Here is a 24,322-nt window from a genome sequence, read left to right as displayed (position 1 = left end):
CCTCGGCCCCTCCCAGCGATCTGGTTGCGAGGGGCGGGCCCAGGCGTACTGGGCTGGGGACTGGAGGGCTCTTAGGAAGACGGGCAAGAAGTTCTTTGTCAAGCAACAGATGTTCGGGATAAAATTCTCCCTCTCTTCTCCCAGTTCCGGAGAATGAACGGAGGGAGGGAGGAAGGCGCTGCCCCTCCCCAGCTTCCAGCGGGGCGCCCGAATCCCAGTCCTGGACCCCGTCCCAAGATTTGCTCCTACACCAAATTCAACCCCACTTACCCAAACTTGGGAGTCTGGTAACAAACACAAGAGACTGGAAAGAAACCAGGGTGGCCGAGGTCCCCTAGAAACAAGGGTCGCAAACCCTAGTGTCGAGGAGGGCCAAGCAAGTGGCTTCAGTATGACGGGGGCCAACTAAACTGAGCAGTCCTGCGCGTTCCAGCTGCCACGAGTGCAAGGCCCCAAACTGGGAGATAGTTCCGCTTCCCAAAAGAAATCAGAATGTCAGATGTCCGATGTTTTCACTTCTGAACGATGGCAACTCATTTTACGAAACACCGAGTGATTTAAACAAATCTTGTCTGTACATTAAATGCAGAGTAATGCTACCAACATTGAGAAGCTCTGCAGAACTTTGTGCAATCATGGAAATGCTCTCCATCTTGGCTGTCCTGTGGTGGTTATTGAGCACTTCGTGTGTAGCTACTGTTACTAAGCCTTTGAAATTTTAATTTAAATTTAGACTTAAATAGCTACATACCGCTAGTGGCTGTCCTATCGGACCAGGTGGGTGTAGGGCAATGATTCTGAGTCACAGCCTTTTGAGACTCATTGAAATCCATGGGCCTCCTTCCAGAAAAAGGCACATACAGCTATTGGCAGGGATCGTTGATAAAAGTGTCAGGAAATCTGCCGATCTTCTGAAGCCCTACTGATGAGCCTCAGGTGAAGCATCCCTAGAAAAGTAAAGGTGTGGTTGAAGAGAGGAGAGATCTTTTCCTTTATCTTGTTCAGTCCCCCATCCTGACCATCTAGAAAAGGTCACTGAGCTGCCCCTTGCAACAAGGATACCAGGACATTATCAACATAGATCCAAATACTGTTTTTATGAGGACTTCTTTCGTTCTTTTTTTTTTTTTTAAAGATTTATTTATTTATTTGACAGAGATCACAAGTAGGCAGAGAGGCAGGCAGAGAGAGAGGGAAGCAGGCTCCCTGCTGAGCAGAGAGCCCAATGCGGGGCTTGATCCCAGGACTCTGGGATCATGACCTGAGCCGAAGGCAGACGCCTAATGACTGAGCCACCCAGGCACCCCTTTCAATCAATGAATAATTCTTATGTGCCCATCATGGCCTAAGCTCTGGATGGGATGCTGAGGATACAATGGAGGACAAGGCAGTCACGGTCCCTGCAGAGCTTAGTGTTTTGTAGACCAGTCAGTAAACTAAGCACCTGCTAAATGACAGGGCTGTGATGGCTACCGGTTTACTGAGTAGCAAATCGGCGTGCTGAGGGAGGAAGGCATTCGGTGTTATGGGGGTAATCAGTGGGTCAAGACCCAGCTTTGGGGATCCATTGAGGAAGGCCTCCCAAAGAAAGGGATATCTAAAGAGAGACTGAAGGTGAATAAGCTAAGCCAGACAGCAGGGGTGTGGGTATATGCGCAGAGGACAAGGTCATGTGTGACCTGGCACAGAGCGGTGGAGTTTGAGGTCATATCCTTGTGACCCCATACATTCCCAACTGTCTGCAGTGAGATGTGGGGATATAGTCCTTGGTGCCTCACCAAACCTGAGCTGACTTCTCGTGGGGCAGGAAGCATGGTGCTAGAGAACACACATGCTTCCCACAGTCAGTTTAGAGGCTTGACTTTCTAGCAATAGAGAGACATTACATACTCTTAAATACTTTGGGTGTAGAGGAGCTCCCTACTAAAATGCGAGGGCCCTGAGGTGGGTGGCTTTGTCCCTTCAGTACTCATCACACAAGCAGAATGTGAATTGGGTTGGGGGGTGGGAAGAAGGAGTTGGAGGAGGCCCAGAAAAAGATCAAGGCTAAAGAGGAGGAGGATTAGGAATGGACTAGAGAAGTGGGTGGAGATTGGAGACAGTCTCTGCTTTGCTTATTCACAACTTTGCCACAGGCAGGCCTGGGCCCCTGGGTTTGATCCAGACTCTCAGGACTGAGGGTGGCACATCGTTTGCCCTGTTCTAGTTGGGTTTCTGCCAGATACTAGTGGTTTCCAATAGTTAGACTGTTCCAGAGGTAGTCTTGGCTCCTGTGGGAATTACCAGAGAATTCCACTGCTGTGAATCTGGAAGAGTTTATATAATTTCCCCTGGGATGGCAGACACTTTTTTTGTTTCTTCTGGTGGAAGCTAAAATGTCAAAATACCGGCCCCCCCACCCCCCGTTTATAAAGTACCTTGCTTATTTGGTGTTTAAGTTTCCTTTACCATTTCAAAAATTCCGTTTATTTAAAGTAAAAAATCCAACGGAACAGTTCACTTACATTGAGCCCCACGTCAGGCATCCCAACTTTTAAGACATACACTTGAGAGATAAGCCTACAAAATGTTAACTTTGAAAACCGACAGAGCTCATATCCCAAGCCCCACAAGCCTGTAGGGAGCCCAGGAACCGCTGTTAAAGGCCTGGAGGGTTCAGGCTCATCAGCTTCTGGGCCCAGCTCGGGAATGGTCGATGCACCCAGACTTAACGTGAGGGAGGTTCACCTGTTTATATGAAGGCATCTGTGGGAGCCACAGTATCTCCTGGAAAGGAGCTTTTACACACACGAGACCCTGATTTTTGCTGCTGTGGCCTAGGGAGTCTCTTCATCACTTGGCTCTGGAGACCAGCTTGCAGTCCCTGTCCTGTTGGACTCTAATAATTGGTGTCACCCAGAAAGGAGCTCATAGTTGTTATCTGGTACCCTGAGTTTTGTGGCGGCTGCCAGGGGTGCCTCTACATTGCCGGGTTCTGGTGGCCAGTAGGACTTATATGCTGGGTGCACAGGATTATAACCGAAGGTGGCAGAGTTCCTAAACAGCTGCCACCCCTGGGGCCCAGCAAGACCCAGGAGTTCAGTCTTTCTAAGAAAGAGACCAGCTGATCATCATCAGGCTGAGACCTGAGGAGCAGACTTCTAATTAAACACGCATCTAGGGACTGACTGCGATCCTCTCCAGAGACGTTGGAAGGCAGGCTCTACCTTTAGGCTCCCTCTCTGCTGCAGTCCAGAGCACCATTGTCTCCTTGAGGGTACCTGTGTCTGGTGCCCGTTTGGGTGGTTGCTGCCAGGGGTCCCTTTACCTTGCTTGGCTCTGGAGGCCACTGAGACCTATGTTTGTGATCCCACAGGGCTATATGTATTTGCATACTTGTAAAAACTGATGCCTGAGGGTCTGGCTTCTAGTAAGTCTGAATCTGACTGCTGAGATCCTCCTCTTTGGGACACTTCAAGTCTTGGTACATCCTTAACTACAGGGAGCCCTTAAACCTGTAATTGGCTGCTTGGACAAGTGCCAAGGATTGAGCAACAAGTTTCATCCCCTACACAAGGCCACTCTTTAAGACTAGGAGAAGGCACATTTTCATCTACTATATAGAAACCAACACAGAGAGTCAAACAAAACAAAAACAAACAAAAATAAAACAGAGGAATATGTTCCAAAGGGAAGAACAAAATAAAACCTCAGAAAAAGCTTTAATGAAATGGCGATAAGTAATTTATGCTTATCTTTGATAAAGAATTCAAAGTAATGGCCATAGGGATGCTCACCAAATGAGGGAAGAATGGATGATGACAGTGAGAACTTCAACAAAGAGATGGAAAAATAAGAAAGTACCAAACAGAAGTCACAGAGCTGAAGAATACAATAATGCAACTGAAATATACACCAGCGGGGGATGTGACAGCTGACCATGTGAAGCAGAAGAAAGGATCAGTCAACTCAAAAATGAGTGGCACTCAATCAAACAGAGCAGGAAAAAAAAAAAAGTGAAAAAGAGTGGAGATCACTTAAGAGACATCAAATGGACTAACATTCTCATCATCGGTCTCCCAGATGGAGGAAAGAGAGAGAAAGGGGACAGAAATCTTAATTGAAGAAATAATGGTTGAAACTTCTTTACTTGGGGTAGGAAATAGACATCTAGATCATGGAGCCCAGAGTGTTCCAGATAAAAGGACTGCAGAGAGACCCACACCAAGACACAATCAAAATGTCAGAAGTTAAAGACACAATGACAGTCGAGGCACAAGAGAAAAAAGAAAAAAAGAGTGCTACAAGGGAATCTTCCTAAAATCATCAGACTTTACAGCCGAAATTTTGCAGGCCAGAAGAAAGTGGCATGATATAATCAAAGTACTGAAAGAAGAAAAGCTTCCAAACAAGAATACTCTGCCTAGAAAAGTTATCATTCAGCAGTGAAGGAGAAATGAAGTGTTCTCCAGAAAACAAAAGCTAAAAAAAAAATAAAGTAAAATAAGAAACAAAAACAACAACAAAAGCAAAAGCTAAAGGAGTTCACCAACAAACTGGCCTTATGAGAAATGTTAAAGGGCTCTCCTAAAGCTGAAAAGAAAGGGTGCAAATTAGTAATAAGAACACACATGAAATCGTAAGCCAGCTACTTTACCAGAAACAACCAGGAAAAGACAGCTAAGAAGAGCTCACCTGGGGTCAGAGCATACCTCAAACATGGATCTCAAGAAACTACCCTACAAAAGAGTATGAGTTTAATGGGATCAGACTGGGGAGCTGTCTTTGCCCCAGGACATTATCTAAAACCATAGAGTAATTAACTGGCAATTCATGGTGCCTAAAGTTGGTTGCAGCATAGGGAATTGTCAGAGAGCTCTGCTTAGAGACTCGTTCCAGGGTGACCACGTGCTTGTCCGAGCTATATTGGATTGTATTAGACCAGATGATAACTCAGATAAAGTTGAGTCCACAGGACAAATGAAAAGAACCAGAAATGACAAATACAAGGTAAATATAACAAAAGCTATAAATATATATTTGCTTTATTTTCTTTTCTCAGCTCCTTTAAAAGACATTGAATTATATAAAGTAATAATTATAGCAATGTACTATTGGGTTTGTAACATAGCTATAGATGTAATAGGTGTAAAAATAATAGCACAAGGGGGAGAAGAGAATAGTTGCGGAGAATGGACATTTCTATATCTCATTGTAATTAGGTTTTTATATCTAAAGTAGATTCTAATGAGTTAAGACATACAGCATAAGCCTTAGTGCAAGGACTAAAGAAATAACTAAAAAAATACACAGTGAAAAAAATCACTAAGGAACTGAAAATACAACACTAGAAAACATTCACTTAATGCCAAAGAAAGCAGGAAAGGAAGACTAGAGAGACAAAAAAGGCAGAAGGAAAATGTCACCAGCTGGGAATCTGGCTGAGCACACAGAAACCAAAGGCGACAAAAATGGTCTCTGAAAGAGTAAATATATAAGACCTTTTCTTCTTATTACTTAAAACATTAAAAAATGTAACTGACTTCTTAAGCAAAGACAGTCACATTGTATTGTGGGGTTGATAACGTGTGCATAAATACAACACATAATGATAACTGCATGTATGATATAGGCCATGAGGAGAGAAATGTATGTCCATTGTTTTAAGGTTCTTCTATTACACTTGAAGTGGTGAAATATCACTTGATGGTAGACTATGATATATTAAAGAGTGTGCTGTAAGGGTCAATTCCAGTGCACTAGGAATTAATCTGAGCCATTTTGCTAAAGTTTCTGCATAGTAAAGGCATGACCCCTAGTAAAGGAATGAAACATACCCATTCATAGTATTGCCTTGAAACCTAGGGTCCAAGAAATTTGGGAGCGATTTTTACAACTTTCCAGCATCATTTATTGAGACTACTGGAGGAGTCTATTGCTGTGTAGCAAGAACATGGCTATATGACTGGACAAGGTGCCATTTGGGGCTACTTGGTTCTGAAATGTTCTGTACACACAAAAGGGGTTCCTGATCCAAGACACACATTTCATTTGGCCATGGCCCTTATAGAAAAGGGAGGCAATAGAGGACTCCTTCTGACATTTTCAGACCCCCCATTGTGAGATAGCCTTTGGTTGTGATGCATATTTTTACTTTAATGCTGTTATGTATATATTATAATGTTTTATACCTTTTCCTTTAGCTTGTAAGCATGGCCATTTTGAGTCCCACAAGTCTTAATCTTTAGCAATTGACTCTTCAACTTCCATACTCTAAACCCTAAAGCAACACAAAACTACCAAAGCAAAGAGTTAAATGAGCCAACAAAGTTCATAGAATGGAGTCATAAAAAGTAATAATCACGCTAATCCCAAAGCAGGCTGATAAAAGAGAAAAAAAAAAAAAAGAACCCAGAACAGAGGAGACAAAAAGAAACAAATAGAAAGATGATAGACTCAAACATCATCATGTTAATGGTCATATTAAAGATAATTTGTATAAAAACTGCAGTCTAAAATACAGAGATAGTCAAATTGTGTAAAAAAACAATACCCACGTATATCCTGCCTACAGGAAATGCATCTTAAATGTAAAGACACAAATGGGTTAAAAGGATAGAAAAATAGACCACACTGACACTAACCAAGAGACTGTTGGAGTGACTATATTTATATCAGATAAATTATATGTCAGAGCAAAGAATATTGCCAAGAGTAAAGAAGGTCATTTCACAATCACATAGGGGTCACTTAATCAAACAATTCTAACAATAACAAATGAGTATAACAAATGTTCATGCACATAATAGCAAAACTTTAAAATAAATGGAGAAGAAAAAACAACAAAGAGAAATAGACAAATACACAATTATAGCCAGAGACTTTTAGAAAATGCTCCCTCCATAGCTAATGGAACTAATAGCAGATCAGCAGAAATATAGTAGACTTGAACACCTCTAGCAATGCTTGCCCAGACTGACGTCTTGAAAAAACCTCCACCCAGCAACAGCGAGATACACATTGTTCTCAAGTATACTGAATTTACCAAGATAGAACATTTTGTGGCTCATAAAACAAGTCTCAGTAAGTTTAAATGGATTCAAGTAATATAAAGTGTATCCTTTAGGTGGAGGGACCTGTTACTACCAACTGTTGGATTTCATGGTCAAAGCCAAACTGGCGAATGAAAGGGCTAACCTCCGGCAACAAAAACCTAGCCTGTCTCACGACTTCTAGTTTCAGCTTCAACAAACAAAGAGCTTAGAGGTTGTCACTCCTGACTTTAAAACAAGGAAAAAAGCTGAACAAACTGGGAACCAGTGACTTTTCTTGATCCCATCAGAAAACTGAGATTGCAGGACAAACCAGCATGCTCCAATCTGGACAGATAGGTGATCACAGAGCGCCGAGTGCCAAGGTCAGCTTACCTGCAGCAGAAGCTGCTGGAACCCCTAACTGATAGGAACACTCAGATGGCAATTTTGATAAGTTGCTGGAGGCAATGTGTGGACTACAGGGAGAATGAGACTGTCCTGAGTGCTGGCGTCATGAGGTCAGGGGTCAGGCTTTTACAGGTTTCGCCTCCAAGAGCCCCACTAGGTTCTCATGGGGAAGGGTCAAGAGAAAAATCACCTTCTGTCTCTGGCAGGTAGAAGGGGGAAAGCAGCCATTCTGAACCCAGTAACCATAAGTAACCATGATGCCCAGAGTGTTCTTCATTACAAAACCCTAGTCTCCAGTGAAAAAGACTTTCCAGAGCCTCGTCTCCCCTGGGGGAAGGGCACTTCGTGGTCTCCATCCCTCCAGTTAATGAGGACTGTGTCAGGAAGGGTAGATTGAAGCTTTTGTTCTCAGGTTTGGTAGAGGGATCAGAAAAGCATGTTCTGCTACTGCACTCCTTAGTGAGTCTCGAAAGAAGCGATATTTCCAAGTTTCCTGCACCCAATGCTGTAGAACAATTATGCAAGCAACATGTGTTTTTACAGAATAACTGTAAATGCAGATAAATAAAAAATGAAAAACACCCCAAATTCTACCACCCAGAGATTACCACGTCAGCATCTTGTTGTATATCAGACCTGACACTTTCATTTGCAGGTGCAGACATGTATGTTTTATGAAAATGGTGTCCTATTCTATACAATGTTTTGTATTCCTTCGGAAATGTATCCATCTATTGTGAGCATTTCAAGTCAGTATACATCTATACAACGTTCCTAATGGCTGCGTGATATCCTACCATCCTTCGATTGTTGGATCTACTGCAATTGCTTCAGAGAGCCATGGACACAATAATGCTATGTAGCAGCCACAAAATTGCAGTGGCACACAAGAATAATCATTTGTTCAGTTTACAAGATTGCAGGCGTTCAGCTGATCCCAGCTCACTCACACCTTGGCAGTCAGCTGCCTGTCGGCTAAGCAACCCTCATTTTGACTTGTTCCTGTGTCTGGACAGGCTGGCCACTGGCTTCTTTAGGAGGCTCACCGTTGGGACAACCGGGGTGATTCTGTCCTGTTCCAGGTGAGTGATCCTCCAGGAGGCTAGCCCCGGCGTGTTCTCATGGCTATTCAGAGGAGCCACAGCCAAGAGGAAATGGGCAAGCACTTTCGTAAGCCTCTGATTGTGGCATATTTGCTCTCATCCTGGTGGCCAAAGCGAACCACGGGGCCAACTGCACAGAGTAGAAGGACTCAGCACAATTATGGACAAATGGTGTGGATCCAGGAAAGGATGAAGAATTGGGGACTTTTTTTTTTTTTTTTTACGGTAAATTCTTATACAAGTATATTGAGTGTCATGTGTGAAATATAAGAAACAGCACAGAGGATCGTAGGGGTAGGGAGAGAAAACGGAACTGCAAGTCATCAGAGAGGGAGACAAAACACGAGAGGCTCTTAACTATGGGAAACAAACTGAGGGTTGCTGGAGGGGAGGAGGGTAGAGGGCGGCATAATTGGGTGATGGGCATTAAGGAGGCCATAGGATGTGATGAGCACTGGGTGTTATACGCAACTGACAAATTAATGGAACACGACATCTAAACTAATGGTGTACTATATGTTGGTTAATTGAATTTAAGTAAAAAATAAAATATACTTGCTGCTTAAAAAAACCAAAACCAAAAACAAATGTCTTTGAGTGTTAGCTTATTATTCTGTGGAACAAACCCCTACAAGTAAAATTGCTAGGTATATCCTTTTCTGAAGACTCTGAAGTTAAACTACCAGCTTGCTCTCCAGAAGAGGCTTTCCATTCCCATTAATGGCAAGTGACAGTGCAGATTTCTCTATGACTATGATGTATAGAAAAAATATTGTGCAAACTCTGGACGTTCTAGGGGTCTGTGGTTAAGTTGTATGATGTGCCCTCAAAGGTTCACAAACATAAACCAGGAAAAATAAGGTCTTCTTGGGAGTTGCAGGATAGGTATCCCAGTGTGGTCCTTTGGAAATGCACACCCTATTCCTTCCTTAAAAAGGATTGGAAAATCTTGAAACGAATGAACAAAAAGAAACACCCACAAACAACAGCAACAACAACAACAGAAGTATTGGAAAGACTCTAGACAATGTGGAGGGACAAAGAGGGTCAACATAGTTCCTGGTTTTCATGGAACCAGGTTCCATGAAATCTTGGTTCACCCAGTTGTCTTGGTTTACCAATTAAGCAAACTCCCCTTTCACTCGCAGAAGATTTCCATTTTGGACTACAGATTTTACAATGCCCAGGGAAAAGTCACCTTAACAAAAATCATTCCCTTTGATTTCAAGCTCCTTCCTTCATACAGTCCACGATGTTTTAAGTTCTGTGTTTTGGTGGTTTTGTTATGTGTCAGACATTGTCTTAGGCACTGATGATCCAGTAGTGAACAAAATCAGACATAGTCCCTGCTTTCGGTCTGAAATGTTTCAGGGGAGAACTAGTGATGGTTTAATCACAGAAATCAATGCAGAAGTGCAGCAGTGGTGAAGGTTACAAGGGAGAAGTGCACGATTCTAAGAGCATTTATGTAACAGGAAGATTTGATCTTCTTGCAGAAGGCAGGGACGAATCCAAGGGGAAGTAATGCTTTAGCTGAGATCGGAAGGATACTTTGAATTTACCCAGGGGGAAGGATCAAGTGAGAGCATGTAAGAAGACTGACAAAAAGGAAGCAGGTACAGACAAGAATGTGAAAGACGTTTCCTGTAGCCGCAGTGGAGAGGATCAGGGGAACTTGGAGTGAGATCAGAATGGAGACCCCACCCAGCATCCCCTACACTTCTGTTCCTTCCCAACAGAATCCCCATTTTGTTCAGGAATGCAGACAACCCCCAACACAGTGCTCTGCCTTCGGGGACACTAACTTCACTCCCAGTCTAAAGGGGTCACTCCCTTAGACTTGTGCCCTGATTCTTGCAACTGAGAAGATAAGGAAAGCTTCCCGTGGACTTCCAAGGAAAGTTACCTTGCTCCTAAGAGTGAGTCAAAAGAAAAGATGGTCCTTAATTGTTCCTCTGAGTTTTGTCAAATCTAGATGGGAAGTGGGGGGCAGCTGCAGTCGTCTCCTCCTCCTGAAGATGGAGCCGGCTCCAAGGATGGTGGAGCGCACACATGAGAACCTTTCCCCTTGATAAAGGCTGAGGTGCCGAATCAATGTTCCCCGAAGGCCACTCTACCGCAGGACTTCCGGTTACGTGGGGTATGTAATTCCTGAAATTTCTTATTGTTCAATTGAGATTGAGTTCAAGTGTCTCTTACTTGTGGTCATAATGTCATAGCAAGAAACAAGAGACCATGTCTCTTATTGATTTTGGAGGTTATGTTAAGAATTATTTTTTCTCTGCCTTTATCCCAAGATCGATTAGAAGTCATTAGAGAATTTTGAGCAGAGTGCATGATCCAAAGGTTACTTTTGCTGCTGCACGAAAAAATTCTAAAGAGGCAGGAGTAGATGCAAGGAGACCAATTAGCAGGCCTTTCGCTTGGGTAGAAAATACAGAGGATCTTTCTCAGCCCTACACAGTTTGGGAAGCTGCAGAATGAAGATCATTTAATCAACATCACTAAAATTCAGTTTTTAAAAAGATTTTATTTATTTGTTAGAGAGGCAGTGTGCATGAGCAGGGTGAGGAGCAGACAGAGGGACAAGATGGAGAAGAAGGAGCCCAACGAGGGACTCAGTCCCAGCACCCTGGGATCATGACCTGAGCCGAAGGCAGATGCTTAACCAACTGAGCCACCTAGGTATCCCTGAAATTCAATTTTGATGTTGCTATTTTTAAGAATATCTCAGGAGATAATAAAAGATGCCTATGCAGAATGGCCTCCTCTCAAGGGCCAGCATTTTCAATGAACTCTGCACTGGCTTGTGTTGCCCTGGATCTCACCCTCTTCAAGGGAGAGCCCTAGAGGTGACATTTGTGAATGGTAGTCTGGATAGTAGGTGGTGATAATGGAGATAGAGGTGGGGAAGATGGGGCAGAAATATTCTAGAAATAATGTTTTGATGAAAGGATGACTAGAGCCAATAAAGGAGAGAGAGACAGAGACAAACATTGAGGATGAGCCTCAGGTTTCTGTGCAAAAAGAGGAAATGGTGGTTCCATTAGGTGATATAGAAAATGCTGGAAGAGGCCCCCCAGTTGGGGGCAGAGGTCCATTCAGAGTTCAGCTGGACATGCTAAGTTGGATGTACTTTTGGATATTCAAGGGGAGGTTTCAAGAAGGTGGAGGATGGTGCTCAGAGGATAGATGGGGTTGGAGTAGTTAACATTCTCATCATGCACATTTTAGGAATTAGTAAAAACTGTGGACAATGAAATGGCTTTGGGAGAGAAGAGACTTAGAAGAGAAGAGGCTTAGGGCCGGGCCTGGAGGACAAGGGCAGAGGAAGATGAGGCATGCAAAGACCATGGAGAGACTTTTGTCAGAGAGGCAGAAAGAGAATAGAAATGCGATGTGTTACGGGAACAAGGGAATAAAGTATTTCAAAAAATAGATAGTTCACAACGGTTCTGATAACTGTTGAAAAGTCAAAGAAGTATCACAACTAATCTCCCAAGATGGTCCCCCAATGATGTGATGCCTCCTGAAATTCATACCTTTGTGTGGTGTCCTTCACATTGAATGAGGGGTGGCCCAGTTCAACCGATAAACTGCACGGGAGGGGCACTATGTGATTTTTGAGGTTAAGTCATGTGAATCCTTACAGTGTCCACCTTGGTCTCTTGAAAGGCTTGTTCAGAAGAAGGCCAGTCACCATGTAAGAAGTCATTTTGCTCTTAGACCATCATGTTGTGAAGAAGCCCAAACTAACTGTGAAAATGACTCATGGAAGGAGAAGGGTGAGAGAGAGACCAAGCAGAGAGAGAGAGATGCTGGCCAGACCCCAGTTAATCTAGCTGTTCCAGTCTTGGAATCAGCCATGTCAGGAAAGAAGCCATCTTGAACGTGAAGATGACTCCAGCCCTTTGAGAGACCCCAAGTGAGAACTGCCCAGCTGTTCTCAGTCAATCCACAAGATCCGGAAAGATAAAAATAAATTCTTATTTTAAGCTCCTAAGTTTTATACTGGAACAAAATAGGAATTGAAAAAAAAAAAAAAGTCTCTGATTTGGTGGTATAGAGGTCATTACTGTTTCTAGGAGCAACAAGGGCAGAAGCCAGATCTGAGTGGGATAAAAAGTGGGTAGAAGCTAAAAAAAAGTTAAACAAGTGAAGGAGATGCTTTTGGTAAATGTTTAACTGTGGATGGGGAGGAGATAGAAAAGTTTATAGTTAGAAGAGGATATGATATAAAAGAGAGTTTTTCTAAAAGTGGTCTCTATTGTGTCATGTTTAAAAACTCTGACCTCTGAAGTACTTTTACTAAAAATAAGACTGAACCCAAATCTAATGAAATCTTTTGATGTAATTACCAGTTTACCAGAAATGTGAGGTATACAGACACAAGTTATCAACACTGTAAGGATATGATCAACCAAATCAAGAATTTGAGATAATCTTTGTAACAAATGGCCCAAGAAATAAATATTTAGAAAAAAATAAAGGCAAGGAGACTGCTACGGGATAAAAACAACTTGAAACACAACAATGAGATACAATATGGGCATCCTGACTGAATCCTGATTTTGAACAACTCAACTTACAAAGACATCTTGTGACACTTGGGAAAATGGAATATGGACTGGATATTAGATGATATTAAGGGATCACTGTCCATTATCTAGCTATGATAATGAATGGATGTAATGTTTTTTGAAATTTCTTTTCATCTGGAGTTGCATCTTGATACCTAAGATTGACTCTAAAATACGTTCATAAACTCGTGACAATTGCTGAGGCTGGGTGATGGCTAAGTGGAAGTTCCTTACACTAGTTTCTCTGCTCTTGAGTACATTTGAACACTTCTATAATCACAAGTGTTAAAAACTCTACTGAATCATATTCTTCATTCTATTGAGGATTTATGGACAACATAGGATAGGTCCTTATTGATGCAATTATTCTCCAAGCAGGATATGGGAGACAACCACCATCCTAATTTTTTACTCTAGTGATGCTCTACAATGGGAAAAGAAAGCCAAAGGGAAGGGTTCCGTTAAGAGAAGGTGACTAAAAACACAGGAGAGAGGAGGTGTATGAACGTGTAAGGTTCTGAGAAGGAGGGGAAGGTGGGATTCACCAGACTCAAGGTGAAGGATGGGGCCAGTGGAGACAGGTGTGTGTGTTTGTGTTTGAGTGTGTGTGTGCGTGGGCATGTGTGTGTGTGTGTGTGTGTGTGTGTGTGTGTGTGTGTGTTGATTTCTAGAGGAGGAGAGAATTTTCATTGAGTAGCCTCTAAATCCTTGGAGAATTAGGGATTGAGGTCCAATGCTATAAGGTCGTGGGGCTGGTAATTAGGAAATTATAATTTGCAGAGAGTAGAAGAGATTCGACAACATTATTGAGGTGTGTGAAGAGTGAGTTTCCTGGGGACACAGAATAGAATTGCAAGGTGCAGTAGAATTGCAAGGATGATTAGAAGAAAGCAATGGCTCAGACACCCTAAGTTGGAGAAGGGCAATGGACGGAGAATGCCAATATCCTGGGAGAAAAATGAAGCCTTGCTAGTCTGACTCCACAAAAATGGTGTTGAAGCATGAACCCACCTTCTGAGATTTGAGCTCAGGAAGCACAGACTAGAGACCACGTATTAATGCAAATGTAGGTAGCTCTTGGACCATGATTGGAGAAACACCACCCTAGTGGCTGGAAAGGGAGCGAAGCCCGCTTGGGGCCAGAGGTGTGTCATGTGCCAATGGGGCAGCCTGGTGGACAGACGACAGAACCTGGGTCTGCTGGTTATTTCACGTAGCTCTGTAGCTTTCTTGGCCCGAGGGATTTCAATTTGTCCAGCGGGCTGCCCTCCGCAGAGTTCTGAGAGGGGATCAAACACAGAGATGGGCACTGTTCAAAGTTACCCTGCCTGTGTTTGCCCCAGGGGCTTCTCATCTGTGGACCACGCAGCTACTGGGGGTCTTGTTTGCTGGGTTTTTTTTTTTTTTTTTTGCAACTTTTGATTCTAGAAATAAAAATGGGCTTTCAGAATCAACCAACCAGCCAACCAACACTGTCGAAGTTGGCACTTTTGGGCTAATTGTCTTCCTTTTCATTTAGACTTATTTCCCACAGAGTGTGAGGTAACACTTTCACGTAAATCTTGGTAATTCCCAGGCATAAAGCAATTGCCTTCATTTCCCAGCGGGACATACTAAAGTGGGTTCATTTGTGGTAAGATCGGGAATAGCAGTTTTTACAGTTTAGGTCCTATTAAAAAAAAAACAAAAACTGCCCCCCCCATCATAATCCATTCATGCTTTAAAAACGCATCTCAAAAATCAAAAGGACTCTGAATGTCTGGAATGTGCCAGGAGGCTGTGTTAAGACACATCTGATTAGCCAATTTATTTATTATCTAGGAAAACTTACCTCTCATTTCTCCTCTTTCATAACTTCCTTAACCACAGACCCTGTGAGTCGCCTGGATGTCAAAGAATTAAGCCTGTCCTGAATGAACGGAAGTAACAGGAGTACGGAGGGAATTTCTTTCTCTTTTCCTGGTCTCCACCGTGATTCTCTGATTTGAATTTGCAGTGGCAGAAAAGAAAGGAGAGGCGAGGTGGGTGCTCTGGGGAGGGAGCATAGCCTGAATAAAGACTAGAGGCCAGCAGGTCAAGGGGCCCCAGTCTGGACAGCTTGGCTGAAGCAGTATAGATCGAAGGCGGCTTGGTGTGGGGGAGCTGGATTAGAGAGCCTGAGCGGAGGGGCTTTGAGTGGTGCCTGGGGAAATCCTGAGCCATTTAAATGAGCCATTTAAATCTGACAGACAAATTGGTGTTTTAAGAAGATTTACCAGGCAGTGATGTGCAGGATGAGGGTTGGGGGGGGCGGGCAACAGGAGGAGGAGGTTACAGAGGTAGGAGGAGAAGAAAGCTAGGAGAAGAAGGATTCTGCTTTGACTTAGCAAAGAGTGAGCACCTACTGTGTACCTTACCTTGTGCTGGGCACCACAGTCAAGCATCCTTTCTCTCAGTGCGCAGAGCCAGCGTCTGCCCTTCTGTCCAAGCCAGGACCTAGCATCCTTTGGCATACCTTCCTCTCTTTCCGCACCGAGCAGCCCTCAGGCTGTCCTGTCCATGCTGTGCTCCGCAGGTCTGCTCTCCCTCCTCCCCACTCCCTTTCTCCTGCTTCTGCAGCTGAGCCCCTCCCCCGGCCTTCAGGTCTCCCTGCCTCCAGCCTCCCCTTTAACTCCTCCGCCTGGCAGCTGTTGTGGGTGGGGATAGCCTTCCGAAACAGTCAGGCCACCTCCTCCAACAGAAACCCTTCTGTGGCCTCCCCATTGCCTTCAAGGTTAAGTCCAAACCCTGTAGCAGAACCAGGAGGCCCTTGACTGGGTCCTGCTTAGCTCTCCTTCCTTCCCAGGGCTCCTGCCTCCCCTCCTGGAATCTCAGGATGTGGCCATGCAGAGATGCTTCCAGTACCTTTTGTCTTCCTTGCAGTGATAATAGCTTCCATTCTACCCCCGTCCCCCCTGACTTGTTCTTCAACAATTCATTTAGAGATCCCTTGCTTCCAGAGCTCTTTCGGGTCCCCAGGTGCCTCCTGGGTGCTTTTAAAGAACTGTCTCTGGCTATTCTAGGGCTTACCACAGTGTGCAGTCACTGGCCTCCTTTCCTCTGCATGGGAGCAAGAGGGCAGGGGCGACACCTTCCTCCTTGCCCAGCACCGTCTTGATGCATAAGGGGCTCTTGGTAAACGGTCATCAAATGGAAATAGATGAATTTATAGGAACCTAGGTGGCAGGAGGCAGAGGGCATGGGTCCCGTTTTACAGATAAAGAAATCGAGGCTCACAGAGTGTTTTAATAATTTGTCAAAGGCGTCTCAGCCTAGCCTAGAACGCACTTCGGGGTGGCTGAGTTCTTACCTAGGGCTTTTTCCTCTCCCTTGCAGGCACAGAACGGAAATCGTCAAAGAAAAGCATCCCATCTAGTGCCTTCGATTCTGGCTGATCATTGGGAAAGCCTCCGGGGGGGGCCACTGGGGGAATGAGTATGACAACAGATGAAGAGGCTTTGATAGATTAGTAAGGGATTTCATAAGCTGGAGTATTATTAGCTTTGGAGATTGCAAAAGGCTAGGAGTCCAAATGAACAATTTTCCAACATAATTTGAACATTTATTTCACCGAAGTTATTATTCACAACACAAATCCTCCCCGTTTTCTGAAAGTCGAAGGATACGGTTGCCTGTGTTTGTTGCTGTTTTTATTTTATTTTTTCCCTCTCACTCCAATAAATGCTCTTTGCCTATGGTTTTTTTTTCTTTTTCTTTTTTCTTTTTCTTTTTTTTTTTTTTTTGATTGGGAGAACTGCTGTGCAGAATGATAGATATTGTTCATTTAACCCTAGCATTTACTTTCCCCCTAAACGAGAGCTCTGTTCGTGATTGATCAGACTTCTCCCCCATTTAGCGCCCATGTAAAACATTGCGAAAAATCGGGTCTGCAGCTCGGATAGCATTTTTGCAGCAATCTGTTCAAGCCGCAGCAGACACGCCGGCTACCACGGGGGCTCTTAATGAAACGTCGGGGGATATTAGGGGTTTATGGCCTGGAAAACAGTACAAATCAAAACGCGATGCTTCCTGTTTATCTGTTTAGAACATTTTTATTTTCTAAACCTAGCCATGTTCATCTTTTTCTTCCAGCATTTGGGTTTGGTTCTTTACATATTGATTTTCCCGTTGGCTGGCACGCTCCGTTGGCGTTGGAGCACTCAGGTGTGCTCTCTGTATGAGTGCTGGCCGGGTATCAGCACCAAAGGCAGCCTCTGTCTTAGACCCCTCAACTCAAGGGCCGGGAGAAACTACGGCTCACTGATTAAAAAAAAAAAAAAAAAAAAAGATTGCTACACGTCTCTCCCCCCTTTGGGGTCTCCCTTTGGGCCAGCAGGGTTGACCTTTTGTATAAATATTTACATACAAATCTCACCGCAAAAGTAGCACTCTCTTCTTAAATTTTATAAGGAAATGCAGTAGGGTCCCAGCAGGACAAAGTCCATCACAGATGGTTCTCCCAGGGGTCGGGCATTTTTCCTGTGAAGGACTGGATATAAATATCATGGCTTTGTGGGTGCAAGGTCTCTGCCACAGCTGACCACACAGAGCACCTAAGTGATGGGTGATGGGTGTGGCGGAGTTCCATTCTGGTAAGACCGTCTTTACACAAAGAGACAGGGACGGGGGTTTTTGGCTTGTGGGCCAAAGTTTGCTAACCCTTGGTTTAAATGAAAAGATTTTAAGGGACCATGTACAGGTCCTTATATGGACAAGATCCTATATGGACAGGATCAAAGGAATAAAAAAGGGCACTGGTACCCAGAGATACAGCAGTGGGAGGCTGACTAGGCAAGAAGAGAAATGACTGGCATCCCGGTGAGAATGGGGGCCTGAGAGACACTAGGGCAGGGAGGGAGCAGGGAAGAAATATCCCCATCCCTCAGATCACGCACCTGTGCCTCTCACTGTCTGATCCAGTCAGGGCCCACCCAGCAAGCGGCCTGGGGATGAAGTCCCTACAGGGCAGCATTTGAGAAGGGAGAACAGATCAGGAAAGAGGCAGGCACTGGGAGAGGGAGAATGAGCAGCATGGGTGATGTCTCTTTGGGGACTAACTTCTTAGCACCCACTCCTTTTGGGATTAAAAGTAAGCTTGGCTGGCCACATTCCTTGACCCTGACTAGATTCTAGAGAACTAAGCCTCCCCCTACTGCACCCGCAGCTCCAGGTTCCGCATGCCCCTGGTTACAGTGAGAGGGTCAGGGATAAGCGCACGATCTAACTCAGGCTAATGAGACCCAGGCAGAGAACTTTTGTTTGTCTGAACTGTTGGGAAAGATAAGCTTTCTTTTCTTCTGGTGGATCCAAGACTAGAACTTTGGCAGTCAACCGACCATGTGGTGAGGCCATCACAAGGGAGAGCCTGTGCCCAGTAATCATGGGGGAAAGCCGAGTGTCAGGGGGTGGGGTAAAAGCTGAGTCTTATTTTAGTCACTGAGCCTGATCAAGCTATTCCTGACACAAACCCTCCATTCTTAGTTGGGTGAGCCAATTCACTCGCCTCTCATCAAGACCCGTTTTCTGCTTCAAGCTTGGCTAAGAGAGGACTGATCTCTGGAACGAAGGCCTGCCTCCCCACCACTATGTGGACTTCACGTGAGGCACGTCTCAACGCCAAAGCATGCAAGCGACAATGATTCTCCTGTGTGCATGAATGTTTTCACGTGTGCCGGCGGTTGCATTCCAGTAATGGCGTTTGTTGCTCGCGTGTATTTTTCTCAGACACGAAAATCTTTTCTGAATATCTGCATGGCACGGGCCTCATATGTCACACAGACAGCAACCTCCTAGGTAATTACATAGGTATCTGGATAACCATAGCAACCCAGCAGTTCTGAGATGTCACAGGGATCGCTGTGGCTTGGGGACGCTGCTGTTCATACACAGCTTGCCCGGCTCCATATTTTGCATGTTTTCCACGACTTCTTCTTTGTCTGAAAAGAGGTCAGCTGACCAGGCAGCCCCTCCCATTGGTCAGGACTTTACAAAGTTATGAATTTTACAGACCTGAAAGACATCCCAAACAGAGAACCGACAGAGTTGCCCACTTAATCTTGCTTGGTTGAGAACGTGTCACAAAAGAGATAAAGCCAACAAAGGCCATCTACTATTACCATCATTTCATAAATGAAAGGACATTTTCACATGTCTGAAAGGAGAGACTAAAAGAGGAGCCCTTAAACAGAGAGCACAAACACATGGCACCGTTGGTGGGAACGCCAACTGGTGCAGCCACCATGGAAAACAATATGGAGGTTCCTCAAACAATTAAAAATAGGACTAGCATATGATCCAACAATTCCACCACAGGGTAATTTACCCAAAGGAAACAAAAACACTATATAAAAAGATACATGCATTCCTATCTGTACTGCAGCGTTATTTACAATAGGCAAGATAGGGAAGCAACCCCATGTTCATTCACAGAGGAATGATAAGGAAGCTGCGGCATATAACAGGGGAATAATACACAGCCATAAAGAAGTTGAGGTTTGGGGGCACCTGGGTGGCTCAGTTGTTAAGCATCTGCCTTCAGCTCAGGGTTCTGGGATAGCCCCACATTGGGCTCCCTGCTCAGCGGGAAGCCTGCTTCTCCCTCTCCCACTCTCCCTGCTTGTGTTCCCTTTCTCGCTCTTTCTCTCTATCAAATAAATAAATAAAATCTTTAAAAAAAAAAAATGAGGTTTTTCCATTGACAACAGCATGGATGGACCTAGAGTGCATTATGTTAAGTGAAATAAGTCAGACCGAGAAGGACAAATACCATATGCTCTCACTCATTAAAAGATTTTTTTAAATAATAAATAAACACAAAAGAAAAAAACAGAATCAGACCTTTATTTTTTTATTTATTTTTTAAAGATTTTATTTACTTATTTGACAGAGAGAGAGCTCACAAGTAGGCAGAGAGGCAGGCAGAGAGAGAGGAGGAAGCAGGCTCCCTGCTGAGCAGAGAGCCCGTTGTGGGGCTCGGTCCCAGGAGCCTGGGATCATGACCTGAGCCAAAGGCAGAGGCTTTAACCCACGGAGCCATCCAGGTGCCCCAGAATCGGACCTTTAAATACAGAGAACAAACTGGTGGATGCCAGAGGGAAGGGGGTTGGGGGATGAGCAAAGTGGGTGAGGGGAGTGGCGGACGCAGGCTTCGAGTTCAGAATGAGCAAGTGTCAGTAATAAAAGGAGCAGGTACGGGACAGAGTCGATGGCATTGTAGTAGGGCTGTGTGGGGAGCACAGTGTCGTGTTTAGAGAAGTCAAATCCCTTGGTTGTGCACCTGGAACTAAGGTGACATCATGTGTCAACTCTATTCAAATAAAAATTTCTTTAAAGCATGATTAAGGGGATGCTGCCTCTGGAAGGACCCTTGTGCCCGACCAGGCCCCTGGATGAAGGGTAAAGAGGCCTTCAATCCAGTCCTCATGGGCCCCGCGTGTGCTGTGTCCACTTGGATGAGGGGACACTTTTTTCCTTACACAAAGGGGCCTCCTACTTGCCAAGTTGTGTGCCAACCAGGTTGTGTCTGCCCAGAAAAGGCAACTTTTTCTAATCTTCACAAAACACTTTGGGAGCCAGCAGTGGCCCTGTACTATATTGTTCTACCTGAAAACATTTCACTGGAGGGGTGCTGGGGTGGCTCAGTGGTTAAGCGTCTGCCTTGGGCTCAGTTCATGATGCTGGGGTCCTGGGATTGAGTCCCACATCGGGGTCCCTACTCCGTGGGGAGCCTGCTTCTCCTTCCGTCTGCTGTTCCTTCTGACTGGTGACTCATGGCGTTCTCTCTCTCTCAAATAAATGAAATCCTAAAAGATAAATAAATGAAACATTTTCCTGGGACCTGTGCTCTGATCAGCGCCTGGCCCTTAGGAGGTGCTCAACAAATGTGTTCAGCAAAGGGCCACCGACCACCCCAGAAAGGGCCATTGGAGGTCTGCATGTGGACCTTCGCTACCCGCCTACAGGAATCACACACGGCACAGACCATTTTCTCCTGCTCCTGGTGTCCAGCTGGACAGGGATAGAGAGGAGGCTGAGAGAAGCACCTGCTGTCTTCTCAGGCCCTTGAGAGGACCAGGAGAAAAGCTGCTCTGTGCTGGGTGAGGCACTGTGTCCTCTGTACGTCACCACACGAAGCACATTTACAGCTCAGGGAACTGAGTCTTTGGGTTTTCATAACCCACCACAGGTGACCCCGAGGCAAAGCAAAATTTTGACTGCAGAGTCCGATCACTAGGATTTGCGTGGCGTTACATGAGGGCCCTACCCTCAAGAAGGACTACACGGATGCAGGGACATCTGTCTGATGATAAAATGGCCCCGCAGGGTGCTGGTAGCCAGCTTCCCCATCTCCCTTCTTAGCACCACCGGCGCAATACCCGCACTGTCCCAGCTTGTGTCTGGGGTCGTCCACACAGACTCCTAGAGGCTACGTTAGTTCCTAGGGCTGTGATCACAAACTGCCATTTATGACTTAAACTGCCATTTATGACTTAAAATAACGGAAATGTACTCTCTCGCAGCTCTGGAGCCAGAAGTCCAACAGCAGTTTCAGTGGACAGAAAGCAGGTGCAGGCAGGGCTCTATGCCTTCCAGAGGCTCTGGGGGAAAATTTGCTCCCTCCGTCTCCCAGCTCCTGGATCTCCGTTCTTTGGCTCACGGCCCCTCCCTTCATGTTCAAAGCCCGAGGGAGGGTGGATTCAGATCCCACTGCTTCCACCATCACTTCACCAGCTGCCTCCTGTGTGTGGGCATCAGCTCCTGCCTCTCTCTAGTCCGGATGCTTGTGACGGCATTCAAGGCCCACCCAGCTAATCCAGGATAATCTTCTCATGACAAAATTCTTCATTCAGACAAACCTGCAAAACTTTTCCCACATAAGGTAATATTCCCAAGTTCCAAAGGTATTTTTGAATGGCCATCTTTCAGCCCATTATAGAGGGTGAGTGATTTGCCCCAGGTCCCATAACAAATGTGGGGCTCAAACCCAGGTAGACTCTCTCCAGAGCATACCTGTCTCCCCACCCTCACCCCATCCTGCCGAAATGCCAGCAGCCCAAACCAGTGCTGACATTAGGGAAAGCAATGACTTGAGAAGCAGACATGGCTGGTTTGCGTAAAGTTGTTAAATTGCCTTCAGTATTTTTGAAAGTAAAACAGGATGGAAGAGGGTTCCTCTTTTTGTTAAAACATTAATTTAACCAGCTTGCCCCTCTTCGCAGCTAGGCTAAGTCTCTGATTTCATGAAGTAACTAGGAGGAAACACTGATTTGTTTGTTGTTTGTATCTCTGTCATTAGACTTGGGATTTATGAACACATTTGAAATATCTCCTTAAAAGCCAGAGAAGGGGAGGCGCCTGGGTAGCTCAGTGGGTTAAGCATGGACTCAGGTCATGATCCCAGGGTCCTGAGATGGAGCCCCACGTTGGGCTCTCTGCTCAGCGGGAATCCAGCTTCTCCCTCTCCCTCTGCCTGCTGCTCTGCCTATTCATGTTTTGTCAAATAAATAAAATCTTTTAAAAAAATTTAAAAAAGAAAAGGAAAAGAACGGGAAGGGAAAATGGCATTAAAGAGAAGTAACGATAAATTCCCAAGGAACTTGTTTTCTTCCCAGCCGCATCTTTATTCCTAGCTGCAACAGTGGAGTCCGGTGTTAAATAAGAGAACTTAAAACTTCTGAGTGCCAATGTTGGACAGAGCTGTCCGGTGATCTGGTCAATGCTTGGCTAGTCTAGAAACTCCCCTTCATCAGACACGTCTCTTTTCTTTTGTTTGCAAGCCACAGAGCTGAGTAAGAGTGACAGATGGAATGTCGTCTGAATGGAATAAAGATCCTTGTCTTAGAAGAAAAGAGAACAGAAGAACAATTCATACCGAACATTTACTATGCACTTATATGTGCCTAATATATTATATATTAATTTTCTTTTATCCCACTTTACAGATGAGGGAACTAAGACCTAGGAAGGTGAAGTAATTTGCCTACAATGAATTTCTAGAGGCACCTGAGTGGCTCAGTTGGTTAAGCATCCAACTCTTGGTTTTGGCTTAGGTCATGATCTCAGAGTTGTGAGATTGAGTCCCACATCGGGCCTGATGCTGAGCATGGAGCCTGCTTGGGATTCTTTCTCTGGCCCTCTGACCCACATGCACACATTCTCTCTCTCTAAAAAAATTAAAACTAAAACATTTTTTAAAAAGTATTTTCTTTAGGGCGCCTGGGTGGCTCAGTGGGTTAAGCCGCTGCCTTCAGCTCAGGTCATGATCTCAGGGTCCTAGGATCGAGTCCCACAGCCAGCTCTCTGCTCAGCAGGGAGCCTGCTTCCCCCTCTCTCTCCCTGCCACTCTGCCTACTTGTGATCTTTGTCAAATAAATAAATAAAATCTTTTTTAAAAAATGAAATTTCTGGTAGACAATGAAGCAAGAACTTGAACCCAGGTCTGTCTGTCTCCCAAAGCCATGCCCTACTACATGACTGATTTCAGAAGACTCAGGTTCTCCCATTCTTTCCCCAGATTAAGGGCCTGGGCTCTGGAGACAGAGCACAGGGGTTCAAACCCTGGTTCTAGCACCCCAGGCTCTGTAACTTTAGCCAAATAACTCAAACTTTCTTCTGCATGGCTTTCTGATTTCTGGGATGTTGATATTCATAGCACCAACCTTGTGTAATTCTTGTAAAAATCCAATAGATTAATACAAATAATATGTTTGAAGCAATAACTGGACATAATAAGTGAACTGTTATTATGGGAACATCCAAGAACTTCAGCAAGAGAGTCAATTTACCATCAGCCCTTCACTAAAAGTCCCTGACCTCAAGCCAGAATCAAGTGCAACTACTGGATAATTAACAGGGCATATTCCTCCTCTTGTTTAAAAAAAAAAAAAAATGTCCGCGGGGTGCGTGGGTGACTTAGTGGGTTAAAGCCTCTGCCTTTGGCTCAGGTCATGATCTCAGGGTCCTGGGATCGAGTCCCGCATCGGGCTCTCTGCTCAGCAGGGAGCCTGCTTCCCTTCCTCTCTCTCTGCCTGCCTCTCTGCCTACTTGTGATCTCTCTCTGTCAAATGGATAAATAAAACCTTTTAAAAAAATGTCCAATAAAAATAAGTAAATGAAAAACCCAGAAGCCTGGGAGAACAGAATAATAGACTAATTAAGATAAAATGTGTTTTTGTTTTCCTTTATCTCCTTACAAACTTCA

At 44.7% G+C, this 24,322-nt stretch overlaps 1 long non-coding RNA gene across 1 annotated transcript; it reads left to right on the top strand.

Moving 5' to 3' along the window:
* Nucleotides 1-1,284: 1,284 nt before the first annotated feature.
* On the top strand, nucleotides 1,285-16,808 carry LOC116599533. The gene is made up of 4 exons (XR_004289405.1): nucleotides 1,285-8,663; nucleotides 8,912-10,664; nucleotides 14,974-15,125; nucleotides 16,459-16,808. It is a non-coding gene; the product is annotated as an uncharacterized LOC116599533 (long non-coding RNA).
* The last annotated feature ends 7,514 nt before the right edge of the window (nucleotides 16,809-24,322 follow it).

Source organism: Mustela erminea, chromosome 9 (assembly GCF_009829155.1).
Source record: "Mustela erminea isolate mMusErm1 chromosome 9, mMusErm1.Pri, whole genome shotgun sequence".
Classification (NCBI taxonomy): domain Eukaryota; kingdom Metazoa; phylum Chordata; class Mammalia; order Carnivora; family Mustelidae; genus Mustela; species Mustela erminea.
Note: the sequence above shows the minus strand (reverse complement) of the source record. Positions and strands in the feature narration are given on the sequence as shown.